Source organism: Salvelinus sp. IW2-2015, linkage group LG14 (assembly GCF_002910315.2).
Source record: "Salvelinus sp. IW2-2015 linkage group LG14, ASM291031v2, whole genome shotgun sequence".
NCBI classification, from domain to species: Eukaryota; Metazoa; Chordata; class Actinopteri; order Salmoniformes; family Salmonidae; genus Salvelinus; species Salvelinus sp. IW2-2015.
Window position 1 is genome coordinate 23,356,705 of NC_036854.1, and position 18,746 is coordinate 23,375,450.

Below are 18,746 nucleotides of genomic sequence, written 5' to 3' on the forward strand. Positions count from 1 at the left end.
CCAGCACACACACACACAAGCCGCCTGTTATGAAAGCTTTGTTAGTAGTGTTAATATCATGTTTGATTTATTGTATGGGGTCTTTTCTTTTGGTTTTAGTGGGTTTTTCACAGGTTAGAGAGGGTGTACGTTAAGGGTCACACCAATTAAATGTTTAGACGTTTTTATTTTCAGAGTTTTAATGGTGTAAATTGATCTACCAGCCTCAAGAATGGCTCAAAAGTCATCTGCAAGGTACGTGACAGACAGCTGAGCCCAGAGCCCTTAATCAACTCTTCAGTGCTTTCACTCAACTTCCATTCCTCCCGTATAGAATGGAACATTAAATGGACAGTCCTCTGACCATTCCTTTTCACCTTCTTCTCACAGGTCGAAATCGATGTGCACCACAGAGCGCTCTCTTAGCGAAGTCATTGACGTCGACACAGAGGGTTCCCCTGTGTTCACGCCCGCTGCTGGTGCTGAGGCTTTCCAGGCTTTCCAGGCAAAGTATACGAAATAAGTAGTTACCAAGATGATCTCCCCTTTCCTGAACAGGAACTCCCTGAAGGTCATGGTTGAGGGACAGAGGTGTGAAACTCTTCCCTGAGGAGGATGAGACCACCACCATCTTGAACATCCAAAGAGGAATTGTCTCTGCCTTAATCGTGCCTGCTTTGACAACAGTAATTTCCTCACCTGCCAATTATTCRGTGACCTAACATAACAGTCATAAGGTCCATATAGGTCTGGTCATCAAGGCAATTGGATTTTGGGTGTGATATATCAGGGTGATAAATACCAAACAACAAGTTGTTAGAATGACACTAAAGCTGCAGGTCAAAGTCCTTAATAGCCTTGTCTCAAGACAGAATGGCTCCTCCTGTGCTCTATCTATTATATGGAGTTGATCATTCTGGATCTATATACTATTTATAGCSTTTTTAGTAACAGTCGTGAAAAGGAAACACAGATACCAAAGCACATTTTGTAAACCTAATAATCGATACTTCCTCTCCTGAAATGGATGTATGGACCTCGCTGAAGTCCTGTAGCTCACTTCATTTACCTTCTTGTTTACAAAGCTCTGTTCCACAAGCTTCCATCATACCTCACTTCCCTTTTGAAATATAAAAATATGAGATGCCAATGTTTGTCAACTCTTGAGGTCCCGCTTGTCGCCACAACATTTGGTAAATCCGCCTTTATTTTGAATGCATCACAGTTATGGAATACCTTACAAAACAAATGACACCTGGATTGCCTAGTGCCGATGGGGCAATTTAAAACTGCTAAAGGAGTTCACTGAAGTGTGTTGTTTTAATTGATTATTATAACTTGTTGTAATTACCTGATGTAACGTATTTATAGCTTTCTTGTAGTTTTTTATATATATTTTTGTTGTTGCTGTATTGATGTCATTTGTGTCCTCGGGGCACTATTGTAAACAAGACAGTGGTCTCAATTGGGTTCCCCTGAATAAATCAAAGTTATTAAAATAAATAATAATCTTTCACTCTTACAAAAACTCTCACAACTTTCAGGCCACCCTTCGCGGAGTGTGACACCGACTTCGCCGTTAACTCCAGGGAAGACATAGCCACTGACGTCACCGTCACCAGACACCTGTCCAAATGTGACAGCTTCATTGCCCAGAAAGATCACACCAGCCCCATGTCTATCATCTCTGGCATGGTAAGAGGAGGGAAAAAACCCAAATTTGATGGCGATCCTTTACAAAAAAACATTTGGTAATTATTCGATTAAGCATTACATTTGAATAGAATATAATAGTTGTATTAATTTACACCATAAACCCACCATGATTGTTGTTCCTGACAAAGTGTTTGATTCTGGTTCCCCATCAACAGCAATACCCACTGTCCAAGCTGATCAGCAGCACCCAGACTTGCAACTACAAGTTTGACAATCAGAAGAAGCACATGACTGCTGGATCCCGCACTGAGAAGCACATATTCCTGCCTTTCTCCCACCAGTAAATCCAGACAATTAAAAATCTGTTTTTCCAGTGAATAGTATACTGAGTCTGCAATAATGGTAGCCAAGATATGATCCTGGCCAGTTTGTCATTCATCAAATGTTCTTCCATCCTCTTTCCCAAATGTAGGTCTGAGTATGGAGTGTCAACACTGGTCAAACAGACTTTGACTCTCCTAGAGACTAGCAAGATCAACGAAAGAGTCTTCAACCACAGTGAGAATTTCCTCTCGTAGTTCCTTTTACTGTTCAACCTTAAAAACTTGACACAACTCAGCTTTTACCAAAATGATGAACAGTATGTGTACTGTACCAGGCGACCATTACAACATTTATTCTATTTTACTCTCTGAAGATGAAATCAACCTCAAGGGTCTGCCCATGGAGGCTGCTGAGGACAAAGCTGTCGTCCAAACCGGAAATGCTGCTCTTGGCACCATGAGGGAACTGAACACCCATGTCCAAGACCAACCAGGGCCACCAGCGTGCCAGCACCTTCCAGAGACTCGTGGCCGAACTCCGTGGACTGAAGGGTGACACTTTGAGCCCCGCCGTCCCCGAGATGGTGTCCGTGTCGCACACCCTGACCTGGCAGGCCCTGACTCATTGTGGTACCCCCGAGTTCACCATGGGACCTTAGGACCTTTGGGACTGAACCTATTGAGGTTGACACTGCCGTCTATGCCCTGGGACTCCTGCCCCACCCCTCCCGCCTCCTGGTCAAAGACATGCTCAGCATGGCTCAGTACAAACAGAGCAAGCCCATCATGTTTTCTCTAGGAAACGTTGTCAGAAAGTAAGTCCAAAATGTATACTGTACTTGGTTAACGATGGTGACAGACAATGACTTATGGTTTCAGTTTAGTTGAATAAACATTGTGGTCAAAATGTTCATTGCCACCCTCTTGTTTTGTGTTACTATGCTCTAACAGGCTGAGGGCAAAGTCACCCCCAAGATCGCAGCTGTGTCTGAGTTCCTCGCCTTCCTTCTGGCTGCTGAATGCACTGGAGAGAAGGATCTGACATTCCTGACCCTGAGGGTATGTTGTTGCTCAACCAATCAGCTTCTTCCCACCTAATCACATGGCATGGAAAGTTCGACATCATTGCTTGTTTATCTGAATCTCTCTTTATGTAATGGCGTCCAGGTTGTTGGAAACGTTGGAGAGGCCATGGAGGCTGCCGACGCCATCATGAAGACCACCCTGCTGAAGTGCATGAGACAGTCCGCCACAACCCTGTAGGTGCAGCTCGCCGCCATCGAGGCCTTCAGACACCTGTCTGTGAACGATGAGGTAAACTATATGCAAAAAATATCAATAAAATGGGCCTGTATTCAAAAAGTGTCTCTGAGAAAAGTGATGATCTGGGATCACATACCCCCTTATCCATATAATGTTATTCATTATGATCTAAAAGGGCAAACTGATCCTATATCACCACTCCTACTGTGAAACTCTTTGTGAATAAGGGTTCTGCACTGATATACTGTAGCACACATTCTCCTTTCTCGAATGCATTGACTTATTAGCTGCCATTTTGTTTTCATTTCCAGGTTTGCTCTAACCTCCATTGAGTGAGCTCATACGCTAAGGGTGCCGTGCAGAAGAGACTGGCACCCTACCTGATTCTGATGAGGACACCTMAGGCAAGTGACCTGGAGCTAGTGAAGAAATACTGAAGGCATCGATGCAGGAGCAGAAACCAGAGGTCCAGGAGCAGAATGCGCTGGTCAAGGCCTTTGTGACCTCTCACATCTACAACATCATCCACTCCAATGACCCCGAGACCTTGAAGTATGTATAAACATCCTCTGAAACAGACTGTCATAATATTGACCACCAAACCAGTCAACTAGGGGCGGCAGTGGTTAGAGCGTTGGATCAGTAACCGAAAGGTTGCTGGATCGAATCCCCGAGCTGACAAGGCAAAAAATCTGTCATTCTGTCCCTGAACAAGGCAGTTAACCCACTCATCCCCGGTAGGCCATCATTGTAAATAAGAATTTGTTTTTAACTGACTTGCCTAGTTAAAAGGATCGGCCCCTTTTTTTCAATTTTCGCCTAAAATGACATACCCAAATCTAACTGCCTGTAGCATATTCTTAATACCATTTGAAAGGAAACACTTTTAAGTTTGTGGAAATGTGAAATGAATGTAGGAGAATATAACACATTAGATCTGGTAAAAAATAATACAAAGAAAAAAAACATGCGTTGTTTTGTATTTTTTTGTACCATCATCTTCCAAATGGAATAGAAAGGCCATAATGTATTATTCCAGCCCTGGTGCTATTTAGATTTTGGCCACTAGATGGCAGCAGTGTATGTTCAAAGTTTTAGACTGATCCAATGAACCGTTGTATTTCTCTTCAAAATATTGTATCAAGACTGCCCAAATGTGCCTAATTGGTGTCTTAATCAATTTTAAGCTCATAACTGTGCACTCTTCTCAAACAATGGCATGGTATTCTTTCACTGTAATAGCTACTGTAAATTGGACAGTGCAGTTAGATTAAATGTCTATTATTGTAATATTCATATGTAATACTTTGGAGGGATCAATATGTATGAACTGAGTTTGCACTGTCTTAGTCCCCAGTAGATGTCGCTCTCCGTCCATAATAAGTCTGGCACCTGAGACAACAGGGAAACAGATGCAGTCTCCATTTTGCCTACTCACAAATTGGTTTAGAAATCATCTTTTGGGATATCAATGAAAACTCCATCGGGAGAACAATAAATTGTAGCCTTAAGTTCAGAAAATCATGTTCAACATTCATTGGTTCTATTTAACATGGTATGGGCTTAAAAAAATCACAAACATTATAATTCCATTAGAATATCCTGGTCTCAGTTCGCAGGTACTGTTGCCACACGCGGACGCTATGGTGACTGGCAGGCCATGACAGCCACTGAGCATTTTGAAGCACAAACACCAGGAGATTTGGTTGAAAGGTTACAGCCAATCTACTAATGATGCGGCTGCTGACAACTCATATAAAGGGTCTGATCTTTTAGTTTGTGCCTCTGACACCAACACCAACCACTAGTGGGGGGGGGGAATACTATCCCAGACCCATGATGAGCCTCGTCGAGGCAATGTGGGGGGATCGAGACTACTACAACACTGTATGAGCCTGCCCGATCAGGAAACAAATCAAGTTGTAAACTTCCCCACGAGAACAAAGAGGAGCGGACAAGCCCCTCGACGGGGATAACCTTAGAATACATCTGAGATATCACTGAGCATAGGCGGAAATCTCAGGGGGGACGGGGGGGACACGACCCCCCCATCCTGGGAGAAATATGATTTGTCCCCCCCAATCTATCACTGTAAACATAACTATGTAATTTCAATAATATTAATAATACGCAATGAAAGCACTTGTGCTGATTATAGACACTTAATAGCGCGTTTTAAGTTTCAAAAGATTGCGACCCCCCCGCCCTTTGCCTCACAATGGTTTGATCCACTGKCAGTTTTTTAGCTAGCAAGGTAATAGAGGGTTCGTATCTACTGTCCGAAAGGCACTKAATGCAMGTAATTAACGTGAGGGTAATCCAGTCAATCGCACCATAGCGATGTTTTATGTTGGCAGGATTCACACACACTATAGCTGAATTTGCAGAGCTAGCGCGCAAACTAAAGCAAACATTAACTATCAAGCTAGCTAGTACCTATTCCATTTATGTGGCGTCGTCAAAGATGGAATCTTTGCTATCGTCAGTTTATTCCAAGATCAGCWTGCAGCTGWAGTGCTTCAAAGTCCCTGTGATAAGGTTAGCGARAAACTGAAGTCCAAACTGAACAGAACTACACTCTCTTATACCATTGTCTTAAATATATTTAATGGTCTCGTTGCAAAAGCTAAATTGTCGCTAGTGAACTTTTTAAATTTTATTTTACCTTTATTTAACCAGGTAGCAAAGATTATAGCAAACACACACAGAAACGGAATTTTTGCTCGCTAGCTTTACAAATTCAGCTATTGTTTTAAGCCAGCCAATATGAAACAAACTATATAAAAGTCCAAAAGGTTGCAGCATATGTTGTGTAAATGTGTGTGTGTGCTGCTAGACCGGCCAGCCAGCCAGGTAGAAAAATGGCAGAAAAAAGTAAAAAGACCGGACATCAGAGTATTTTTCAGTACACCAAAACGCAAAGTAAGAACCCTAGCAGCCTAATATCTCAAAGACTAGCTGATAAAATGTTCATAAGAAAGAAGTGAAATGCTAATGAAAATGTTTCACAATGATGTCATTAGGCAGAGCAGGCAACAGATGGCACACAGACAGCAGAGCTGTGGACAGATATGCAGGGACAGACTGGCAGAGACAGGGAGTCTCAGGTAAGTTTYTTGAGTCTTTGTTTGGCAACTTTATGAAAGGTTCTCAATTTTRTTGACTTGTAAAATAGGGACACAATTGGAAAATGCCATGGATACCCCCACTCTCAACTTAAACTGGTGACTGAACCAAGATTAGTTTAAGGCAATGTTATTGCTGTTGTGATTAATTGTGTAGTTTTGGTTACCGGTAGTTAGGAGTACGGCAAACACCTTATTTKTTTTCTAGGAGACAGACTGAGTCAGTGAGGGTGGTGAAAGGGAAAGAGCCAAAGAGAGAGACTTCAGAGGACAGTGTCACAGCCATGGCAGGACCAGGTGTCACCCATGTTGCCAGCAGCACCAGTATAGGGGACAGTGGCACAGCATTGTCCAGTTACCTCAGTGATGGCACAAAACCATATCAGCCACACCCACAATTTGCAGAACCGCAAACTCTTGCCAACAGAGTGTTGACGTTTCAAGAGAGATGGTTTTGCGATTTTCCTTGCTACATTATAATCCATCAATAAAAGGAGTGTTGTGTTTTCACTGTAACCAAGGGTTTTCAAGCCAGCCATCTTTTGGCCAAAGAGCWGATGCTGCCTTCATTAGTGCAGGATTTAGGAACTGGAGAAAAGCCWTTGAAAAATTCACAGCACATCAAAACTGCCAAACCCACCGCCACTTTGTAARTGTAACAGCACACCAGCTAAATCCAATCAGTGTCCAGTTATCCAGCGCGTGGGGTAAACAGCAGGAGGACGCAAGGCATTGCTTGATGAAAATTGTTAGTTCGGTGCGGCATGTAGTAAGACAGGGACAAGCCTTTAGAGGCCACACGGATGACTGTGGGAATTTATACCAGCTTTTGAAACTTAGGACAGAAGAGGATCCCATTTTACTGAAGTGGTTAACAGAGCGTACCACAATGTACACAGGCCCCAAAGCACAATGAAATTCTGAACATCATGGCCAATARAGTCATTCGAGMCATTGCAGCTGAGATTAGGTCTCTTCCGATTGTACAATTTTCAMTAATTGTTGATGGTYCTCAAGATGTCTCTGGTGCTGAACAGGAGAGTGTCTGTCTGCYTTATGTTGACCATGACCTTYTCCCTCACGAGGAGTTTATTGGGCTATACAGGGTGTCGGAGACAACAGGCGAGGGCATTGCGAAAGTGGCAACTGAAGTGTTGTTGAGGCTCAATTTGACCATGTCTGTCTTACGTGGGCAGAGTTACGATGGTGCCTCAAACATGGCAGGAAAATACACAGGTGCACAGGCAATTGTGAGGAGGCAGCAGCCATTAGCCCTCTATGTACATTGTGGAGCACACAGTAAATCTGATTACACAGGCTGGCTGCTCKGCCTCCCCACTGATCCGGGATTCCCTTTCCTGGGTCCATCAGTTAGGTGTCCTCTATGGCCAGTCAGGAAAGTTTAAGAGCATGTTTGAATCAATTTCCACGTCCAAAYATACAAATCTGACCACCCTGAAACCCCTATGTCCAACAAGGTGGACTGTGCGGAATACTGCTATTAGAGCTGTGCTAGGGCAGCATGAGCGGGTACTAAGCAGCCTAAAGGAGATAGCAAAATCTGCATCCAWGACAGCTTCAACTGCCAGTGGCTTATTCGAGCACTTCAGCAAAGGCAAGACTGTGTTGGGCCTCACACTTGCCTCTGCTGTTCTTGGAGAGCTTGAATGTCTAAACATTTCACTGCAGAAGAAAACTCAGGCTGTCTCTGGTATGCAGGCTGCAGTCGAGTGTGTGCGGTCWTCTCTTAGGGGCAAGAGAAATGACGAAAGCTADCTTGCACTGTATGAGAAAGCAACAACATTTATTGACTCCATTGAATCCATTGAGTGACACTCAAGACAATTTGCTGGCAAAGCAGTGGATCACTATAGGGCAGAATTCTTTTAAGTGTTGGATGGTGTAGAGGTTCAGTTTGGCGACCGTTTTGACCAGGACAGTCTAAACGTCCTGCAAAAGTTGGAAAGAGCGCTTCTCACGGGGGAGTTGGATGAGTCTCTAGATCAGTACCCAGAGGTGAACATAGATTCTCTTTCAGTGCAGATCCCTCTCTTTCACAACAAATACCCCTGTAGCAGCAGTGGAGAGGTAGCAGAGGTCCTCAGGAGGCTTCCAGTGGAGGTGCAGGGGTTGGTTGACCAAGTTGAGGTGCTGATCAGAATTTTGTTTGTGGAATCAGTGTCTTCATGTGAGGCTGAGAGGAGTTTCAGTGCACTCCGCAGGTTAAAGACTTGGCTACGGGCTAGCATGGGCCAAGAGAGACTGAACGGCGTAGTTGTCTGTAATGTACATAAAGACAGGCTGGACAGTCTCAAGAGGGAAAATATCTGCCAMCAATTTGTTGGATCCATTGAAACCCGCAAACATATGTTCGGTTCTTTTGTTCAGTAGTGTGTATAGCAGTGGTTCTCAACCTTTTTTGGGTACTGGAACCCCTGCATATTTTGAGGCAAGGCAGGCAAGGTTTTGAGTGGTCCTCAGGGACCTCCGCTCTATATTATATGTAAACTTACTGGAAACCCAATTAGTCCGTGGACCCCTGTTTGAGAACCCCTGGTGTAATTGATATTTGTTKTTTTGTTTAGTAGTTTTCAGTTTTTAGTACATGACAGTACACTTACAAATTATTTATTTCCTGTTATTTTATTTAAAATTGCATTCTTTGTGCGACATACTTGTCCATAGCTGCTGTTTGAAGAGTTGAGACACTGACTGAAGGATATTTTGTTTGATTATTTGGGTTTTTCATTGAAGTAGTTATTTTGCTTTTAGAACTGTACTTATTTTAAGCTTTTTGTTCTTGTAAAGATATTGTAGTAGACTCAGGCCAGTGGCAGATATTTAATGACTATATAAATGTATCAGAAAAAGTCAAATTAAAAGGTAATTTCAATACGGAGACCAACTTTGTGATGGTTCTCAATGGAGACTCTTTTAGATGTGATCGCACCATGTTCATTGTATTRATGAAAACTGCACCCATACAGTGTACAGTACCATTGTCACCTACTGGCCTTTCTTGATATTGCTGTTTGTAAGTACAAATACCTGCATACATACTGGACTGGTAAGGAGRACTGCTATAACTATTATTAGTAGTAGTATTATAATGATTTAAACATTTGAACAAGTTGGGAAAACCCTTCAGTTAACTACTGTACCTATCAATTATCCAGTAGTAGTGATTATGGTTCCTCAATATACATTTAACATATTACAACGTAGGCTATGTGTTACAGCACTACTTTTGGTGTCCCCCCTCAGGAATTGCTCTTGAGAAAATGTAATGTAATTGTCCCCTCCAAGGTTGATATCAGATTCTCGCCCCTGTCACTGAGGTGTTCCATACTTGTTGTAAAAGAAGTCCAGTGGACTTTCCACCTCCAAAAATAAATGGTAACAATAATCATTCCTTGCCATGTGTAGTCCCAACTACAATGCAACTAGTTGGGACTACACATGGCAAGATCTGGTAAAGGAGAAAATGATGGAAAAGAAAGAAGGAGAGACATGGAATATTTTTTGAATGAATATAGATTGGAGGATCGCACAGAACTTTTGGAAAGGATTGAGGAGAAAATGGGACAGGATGAGTGTGAGGATGAATTAAATGTGGTGGTGTTACACCCCTGAAAAAGGGGAGAAAGAATCACGATTGTGATACGGAATGTTTACTCATTGAACTTTTAGTGCAATGAGAAAAAGACCGCGAATTCTCCGTGAACTTGAGTGGAGACCAGAGCAATCGATCTKAMGRTKATAGATTAAGAGCATTTAGTAGATCACAGATTAAKACTTTTACCCACGACAACATAAAGTAATCAACATAACGTTTACACATTCCTCTCACAATTCGTACCCTTTGTATGCTTGACGGATTTTAACACAATTATATAAATGTTATCAATCTATCAACTAATACTGAATGCATGATCTTCTTAACCTTAGATGTTTTAAGATCCTCACATACTATGAACTTACTAATACTTTTTAATGTATAACAGGCTATTAGTATTTCCTTTAACCTGTCACACTGGCAGGTGCAGTGATGACTTCTGAGAAGAAGTTGAGTGTAGAGGGAAGTAGTGAGGTGAGGAAGGTGGGTGTCAAGTGCAAAAACAGGGATACGAGGATCGCCGAGTTCGGGCCTCATCCCAAGGATGATAAGGATGATTTTGGCCCAGTGGGAGTGAAATTTGTAGAGGGAATGGATCCTTACTGTTTGGTAGATCCATATGTGGTGTCAGGTTGGGTGGAGGAGAGGTTGGGGACTGTTGAGTTGGTGAAGGTAACTCTGAGTGACTCGTGATTATTTATTGTGTTTTCTCTGCCCAGAGGCAGAGGGCGCTCTGGATTACAGAGGAAGAGGGCGCTCTGAATTGTGACGTGCTTTGCAGAGTGCTGTTGAAAGGAGTGATAACAGGGGTGGCAAAAGTCTTGAGGATGAGCAGTTGAAATGGAAGAATACGGGTGTCTGTAACGCTTGCCGTTTGATGAAACGTAGATCTGGCGGGTAAACTGAGAAGACATTATATGTCATGCTGAGTTTTGATGCAGAGTCGTTACCAGACAAGGTCAAGATAGGAAGTGTCAGTTATCCAAAAAATATTACAGTGTTTTAGGTATCAAGGTTATGGGAATATTGCAGCAGTGTGTAGGAGAGAGATGCCAAGATGTGTGCAGGAGGGCATGAGACGAAGGAATGTGTGGTATCAGTGGAGAAAGTTGTGTATGTTAGTTGTGGGGGTGATCATGGGGCTGGAGATCGGAGGTGTCCGGTGAGAGAAAGGCAGATTGAGGTTGCCAGGGTTAGAGTAATACAGGAAGTTTCATAAGCCGAAGCAGTGAAGAGTGGTAGAGGAAGATGGGTATAGGGTGAGGTATCCTGAGAGGATTCCTGTGAGTAGGCAGAGATCACGATAGAGTGAAGGGAAGAATATGTGTTTCAGTAAGGTGGGCTATTTAGCATTTATAGCCATGGTTGTTAATTGTACTGCAGAAATTAATCAAAAGTCACAGAAAATAGAGGTTGTAGTGGCAGTGGCAGAGAAGTACTTGGGATTGTGAGGATTTACTGCTGAACAGCTGCAGGGGGTGTTGAGTGGTCTGGAGTAGAACTAGGTAGGGTTAAAACTTCTTAATGCTAGGCGTCCCGCTAGCGGGACAACTTCCGGTGACAATGTAGGGCGTACAATTCAAATAAATAATCATAAAAATGATGGATATTGAACATTTAGATACATACAAGTGTCTTATGACAGTTGAAAGCTTAAATTCTTGTTAATCTAACTGCACTGTCAGATTTACAGTAGGCTTTACAGCGAAAGCATGTCATGCGATTGTTTGAGGACGGTGCCCCACATCAAAATATTTTTCCACCGGCACAGGTTTCATAAATTCACAAATAGCGATTTAAATATTCACTTACTTTTTGAAAATCTTCCTCTGATTTGTCATCCAATGGGTCCCAGCTATAACATGTAGTGTCGTTTTGTTCGATAAAATCCTTCTTTATATCCCAAAAAGTCAGTTTCGTTGGCGCCATCGATTTGAGTAATCCACTTGTTCAACATGCCAAGATAGGAATCTGAAAATCTACCCCTAAACTTTGTTTTAACAAGTCAAAATACATTTCTATTTAATCCTCAGATACCCTAAAATGTAATCAAACTATAATATTTCATACGGAAAGAAGTATGTTCAGTAGGAAACTAATATTAGCATGTGCGCGTTGTCTTCATTGCGGGCGCACACGAATTTCCAAGCAGGTGTCCTTGTACTAAAACTCATTATTCTTACTCGTTTTGGAAGAAACAAGCCTGAAACCTTGAACAAAGACTACTGACACAGAGTGGAAGCCATAGGAATAGCATGCTGGGAGTTAGATTTAATTATTTCCCTATACTTTCCATTAGAAGAGCATGGGCTCTCCAAAAAAAAAAAAAATTCTGGTGGGTTTTTCTTTGGATTTTCTTCTACCATATCTATTGTGTTGTAGTCTCCTACATTATTTTAAAATTTCTACAAACTTCAGAGTATCTTCTTTCCAATGGTACCAATTATATGCATATCCTGGCTTCAGGGCCAGGCAGTTTACTTTGGGCAAGTCAGTCAGGCGGAAATTGAGAAAAAAAGGACCCTAGCCGTAAGAAGATTTAAATAGTGGAATGGGTGTTTTTTGGGGGGGAGAGGCCTAATCAAATAAAATAAAATGCGCCAAATACGACAGAGAAATGCTTAACCAACAATGCAGTTTTAAGAAAAAGAAGTGTTTAATTTAAAATAAAAGTAGCAAATAATTAAAGAGCAGCAGTAAAATAACAATAGTGAGGCTATATACAGGGGGTACCGGTACAGAGTCAATGTGCGGGGGCACCGGTTAGTCGAGGCACCGGTTAGTTGAGGTAATATTTACATGTAGGTAGAGTTATTAAAGTGACTATGCATAGATAATAACAGAGAGTAGCAGCAGCGTAACAGAGGGGGGCAATACAAATAGTCTGGGTAGCCATTTGATTAGCTGTTCAGGAGTCTTATGGCTTGGGGGTAAAAACTGTTAAGCAGCCTTTTGGACCTAGACTTGGCACTCCGGTACCGCTTGCCGTGCGGTAGCAGAGAGAACAGTCTATGACTAGGGTGGCTGGAGTCTTTGAAAAATGTCCTTCATCTGACACCGCCTGGTATAGAGGTCCTGGATGGCAGGAAGCTTGGCCCCAGTGATGTACTGGGCCATGCGCATTACCATCTATAGTGCCTTGCGGTCAGAGGCCGAGCAGTTGCCATACCAGGCAGTGATGCAACGAGTCACGATGCTCTCAATGGTGCAGCTGTAGAACTTTTTGAGGATCTGAGAACCCATGCCAAATCTTTTCAGTCTCCTGAGGGGGAATAGGCTTTGTCGTGCCCTCTTTTTTATTTTATTTTATTTAACCGTTATTTTACCAGGTAAGTTGACTGAGAACACGTTCTCATTTGCAGCAACGACCTGGGGAATAGTTACAGGGGAGAGGAGGGGGATGAATGAGCCAATTGTAAACTGGGGATTATTAGGTGACCGTGATGGTTGAGGGCCAGATTGGGAATTTAGCCAGGACACCGGGGTTAACACCCCTACTCTTACGATAAGTGCCATGGGATCTTTAATGACCTCAGAGAGTCAGGACACCCGTTTAACGTCCCATCCGAAAGACGGCCCTTCAGAACCCTTCAGTTAACTACTGTACCTATCAATTATCCAGTTGTAGGAATTATGGTTCCTCAATATACATTTAACATATAACAACGTATACTATGTGTTACAGCACTACTTTTGGTGTCCCCTTGCTCTTGAGAAAATTTAATGTAATTGTCCCCTCCAAGGTTGATATCAGATTTTCGCCCCTGCTGGCAAGGTAACTGCTGTTTGACAGAAAAAATATATAGTATTCTCAGTGCTGAGCTAGTAGTATAACTGACTTGTTACGTTAGCTAATGTTTCATTCCCTCTCGACTGAAGTGAATGAACTACTAGCAGCTAGTTAGCTAGCTAATAGCTACCACAGCCAGTTCAGCTCTAGCTATCCTCTAGCAACAGCTGTTTTGTGTATAGAAATGTTTTGTAGCCTTTGTTTATTCCCATTTCAACACAAGTACATTTGATGATGTACTATTGTACCATTAGCTAGCAGAGCTAGCCAAAAGTTGGCTAACGTTACCTAGCTAGCTCACTAACTTTAGCTATTTTTTTTACCCTCAATCACACTAGACCTGAATTAATGATGAAACCAGCGGCCAAAAGATTGAAGACCGATATTCTGACCTTTTTTCAATGCAATGTGAGTTTTTATTAGTTAGTATAGCAATGTAACATTATTGATCTGTCAGTTTCCGTAGCTAATTCCCTACTTTTCACACCGACACGGTATAAACAGGTCATGATGCACAGTCAGTACATAACACTATGCTCATAATTTCTTAGCAGGATCATATGTAGGGAAGGATCAGACATGCAGGGAAGACTAGTCTACAGAGCTCAGGTGAATTTTGCAGTATATTATAACAATCAGTGAATGGTTTTAAAGTTACATCTTGAGTTGATGGGTAGGCTATAGTCTGGGGTATGGGAATAATGGTAATTTAAATTGTTGATCCCTTTATTCTATTCATGGATAATAAAATGTATAAATGTACACCAATGTAAATCTTTGTCATGCATCATCTGAGCAGGATCAGATGGTGACAGGGGTCTCATCAGTGTCAGGTAGCCAGGGAAGACCAGTCTGTGATGGAGCTGAGGTGAATTTTTGTATTTGTAAATACTGGACAAGCAAGGAGATTCAAAGATTGAAACTATTTTAAAGCAGTCTGACAAAACTCTAAGTTGTTTTCAAAACTGTATCAATGGTTGATAGAGTCCCGATGACACAAAACATGTAAAACAAAAATGTGAGGAAGACCTGGGAGACGCTATTGATGATGATGAATGGATACAGATATGTTAGAATGCACACTCATGTTCATATAATCTCAGACATAAACGACTGCAGTTTAAGACCATCCATATGTCATGACGTTGCCTGCTTGGGTATAGCAAGCCCCATCCCCCTCTCCCTGCCTCTCCCTGCCTCTCCCTGCCCCCTACAACCCATGCTATGGTCACAGAGAGACGTCGTAAATTCCTGAGAATCTCCTCATGGCCAAACAGTATTAGAGAGAGGGTAAACTTTCAGGACAAAGAGGTTTCTTCCACCTCACAGAGCTTGAGGTACGAACAGATTTCATGTTCCGGAAAAAGTATAAAAGATCGMTGAAGATTCCAGCTATTGACATGCCCGTTTGTCACCACGTGGGAAACTCATGGGAGACTGTGTGGCTACATTACCATACCGCTGTTTATATAATAACCTCAGATATGAGGTTTACATCTGATTGTTGTATAAAATGAATGAGTGAGTATGATACTGTTTGTATAATTGTGTAATATGATTTTGGACTGTTTAATGAAGAAAAATACAAATCCCTTTTGATTTGAACTAAATCCGAGGATTGAGCCAGTTGGGTCAGACATCCTGGGACAGCCCCTTTCTGCAATTCCGAATTAAACCCAACTTTGAGAAATTATCAGCAGACCATGTTTTTTCTCCATAGGAGGAGAACGAAGGTTAAGTACCATTGCTGAATCTTTAACCATACCATGTGGTTAAACTCTTAGACGAATAAGAACAAGTCTTTGATATTGACTACTAGTCTGCAGCTAGGAATTCAGTATCATTGAACTCGAAGAACGACAACCGCCGAAACATCCATTCTATAACGAATGTCACTCTGAACTATCCACAATAACCAAGACAGAAAGACGGACCAAACTCTCCAACAAAAACTAACTTCTCTCCAGCGATCAAGACGACACACTGAGCGTAAATATATATATATTGATTGCAATTGTTCCCGAATGAGTGAGCGTTCATGTGTAAAGGATTAGCATGTCAATTGTTATAATTATGGACTCTGTAGTGACTTCTTAGTCGAACCCAATTTTCCCTTTGTCTAACAAGCCGCCATGCTGGTTCAGCCCACTAGGGCATATTTCTCCCATCATTTCATGTAACCATTTTAAGTTTGTTTGTTTGTTTATGCATTTCTGTGAATTACTTAGTTAGTAATAAATAAATAATTTAAGACAATTGATGTATGGATGACTCATAGTGAAGACTGGGTTCGTGCAGATAACCAACAATTTATGACGTTTGGAATGAGACTAACGTGAGGTAAAATAAATAAATCATTAATCAGAAGACTAGTGATCAGATATGAAAATATCTGAAAGGTTATATTGGGAAATTATAACTTTGTAATCTGACTACTTTCCCTGGTGCCCCCAAAATTCATAGTTAATTAGTTACGTTATTAATCAGTTGATCGCGTAATCCCTAATTACAGGAATCTTTGATATAAACTATAAGTCTTCAATTTAATGATAGCAAAGACACGACACATAGAATGTACTATGTGCCAGTGAAACTGAATTTCATGCACACAGAAATGTAATTATTTTGCTGGAGGTGTAAAACGCAAAAGGGGACATAATTGCATATGTTATGGTCTTGTGAAGGCTGGCTGAATTCGGGCAAAGAGTATGTTCTTTTATCACAGGATGTTGACAGGTTCTCCCTTCTCCCTGTTATTGTTTGCTTGGAAATGTTGATACTGGAGACTTATCAGAAGAAATTGTGTAACCCAGCATTTACAGCGGCTAAGAAATGCATTGCCATTAATTGGAAGGTTGGTTATCCTCCCACAATGGATGAAATGAATGTCAAGTTATGTATCACTCCATTTGATTTATTACAAGATTAATGGTATACTGTGCAACTTTCATAAGGTCTGGATGCCTTATATGGAATACACTATGACAAAAGGAGTCTGTATTGAAAAGGGGAGATATCTATTTAAGCAATCCCTAACTGTTGGGCAGCTCAGTCCTGAACCTTAGGGGTCTGCCGTACCATTGGTTGACACTGGCCTTGGCATAACACACCTGAAACCAATAAAGAATATTTGACTAAGATCSTAAAGCTGAGTGGGGTGTGTTGGGGGCGCTGCAGGGCCGTGGACAGTAGTGGAGAGGGTAGTAAGTTTTAAGTTCCTCGGCGTACACATCACAGACAAACTGAATTGGTCCACCCACACAGACAGCGTAGTGAAGAAGGTGCAGCGGCGCCTCTTCAACCTCAGGAGGCTGAAGAAATTTGGCTTGTCACCAAAAGCACTCACACACTTTTACAGATGCACAATAGAGAGCATCCTGTCGGGCTGTATCACCGCCTGGTACGGCAACTGCTCCYCCCACAACCGTAAGGCTCTCCAGAGGGTAGTGAGGTCTGCACAACGCATCACCGGGGGCAAACTACCTGCCCTCCAGGACACCTACACCACCCGATGTCACAGGAAGGCATAAAGATCATCAAGGACAACAACCACCCGAGCCACTGCCTGTTCACCCCGCTATCATRCAGAAGGCGAGGTCAGTACAGGTGCATCAAAGCAGGGACCGAGAGACTGAAAAACAGCTTCTATCTCAAGGCCATCAGACTGTTAAACAGCCACCAGTAACATTGAGTGGCTGCTGCCAACATACTGACTCAACTCCAGCCACTTTAATAATGGAAAAATTGATGTAAAAAATGTATCACCTGCCACTTTCACTAGCCATCTGTTTCAATGAATGATGGAGCCGAGTTGTCTTTTTTTCCCAAAATTTTATTTAAGGTGCCCCAAAGCTTTTTACTGTCATTCTTTATATAACTTATCTTTGTTTCATAGTATAGTAAAAAAATATATTTTTTGTTTAGTCAAATGATTTCTTAATTAGCAGAACGTTTGCCAATCAGTTGGGCTTATAGACTTATTTGCCATACCTTTTGCCTCATCCCTCTTAACCATACAATTTTCCAATACCTCATCAATCCAATGGGATTTAACAGTTTTTACAGTCATTTTCTTAATGGGTGCATGCTTATTAGTAACTGGAATAAGCCATTTCATAAATGTGTCAAGTGCAGCATCTGGTTGCTCCTCATTACACACCACAGACCAGCAAATATTCTTTACATCATCAACATATGAATCACTACAAAACTTATTGTATTACCTCATACACTATATTAGAACCAGCCCTTGGAACTTTGGTTTTCCTAGATATGGCTATTATATTGTGATCACTACATCCTATGTATTTGGATACTGCTTAAAGCAAATTTCTGCAGCATTAGTAAAGATGTGATCAATTGTAACGGGGTGAGTGACTGGTTGCCGGGAAGTCAGGCGCAGGAGAGCAGAGATGGGTGATAACAGGAGAACTTTAATATACACCCTGGCCCAAAGGCACAGGCACAGCACAACCACAGTAACATGAACCGGATTAAACAAAACAAACCTAGGTTTGAAACAAACCTAGCGCAAGCCAGCCTGTAGAGTAACACCCTAGACAAAGAACAATTCCACACACAGACATGAGGGAAACAGAGGGTAATATACTGATGAGGGAATGTGAACCAGGTGTGCGGGAAAACAAGACAAAATAAAAGGTGGCGATGGCTAGAAGACCGGTGACGTCGACCGCCGAACGCCGCCCGAACAAGGAGAGGGACCGACTTCGGGGGAAGTCGTGACATCCATACATGTTGATGATTTAATTCCTGTGCTGTTTGTAACTACCCTGGTAGGTTTACTGACAACCTGAACCAGATTGCAGGCACTGGTTACAGTTTGAAGTTTTTTCTTGAGTGGGCAGCTTGATGATAGCCAGTCAATATTTTAATCACCCAGAAAATATACTTCTCTGTTGATATCACATACTGTCAGGTTTTGGCCAAGACTGTTCGGGTTTTGGTCACTAGATGTCCCCATTGCACCTTTTTTG

At 42.0% G+C, this 18,746-nt stretch overlaps 1 pseudogene; it reads left to right on the plus strand.

Annotated features, from left to right (window-relative positions):
- The first annotated feature begins 211 nt into the window (after positions 1–211).
- On the plus strand, positions 212–4,699 carry LOC111972971 (apolipoprotein B-100-like; annotated as a pseudogene).
- Positions 4,700–18,746: the final 14,047 nt, after the last annotated feature.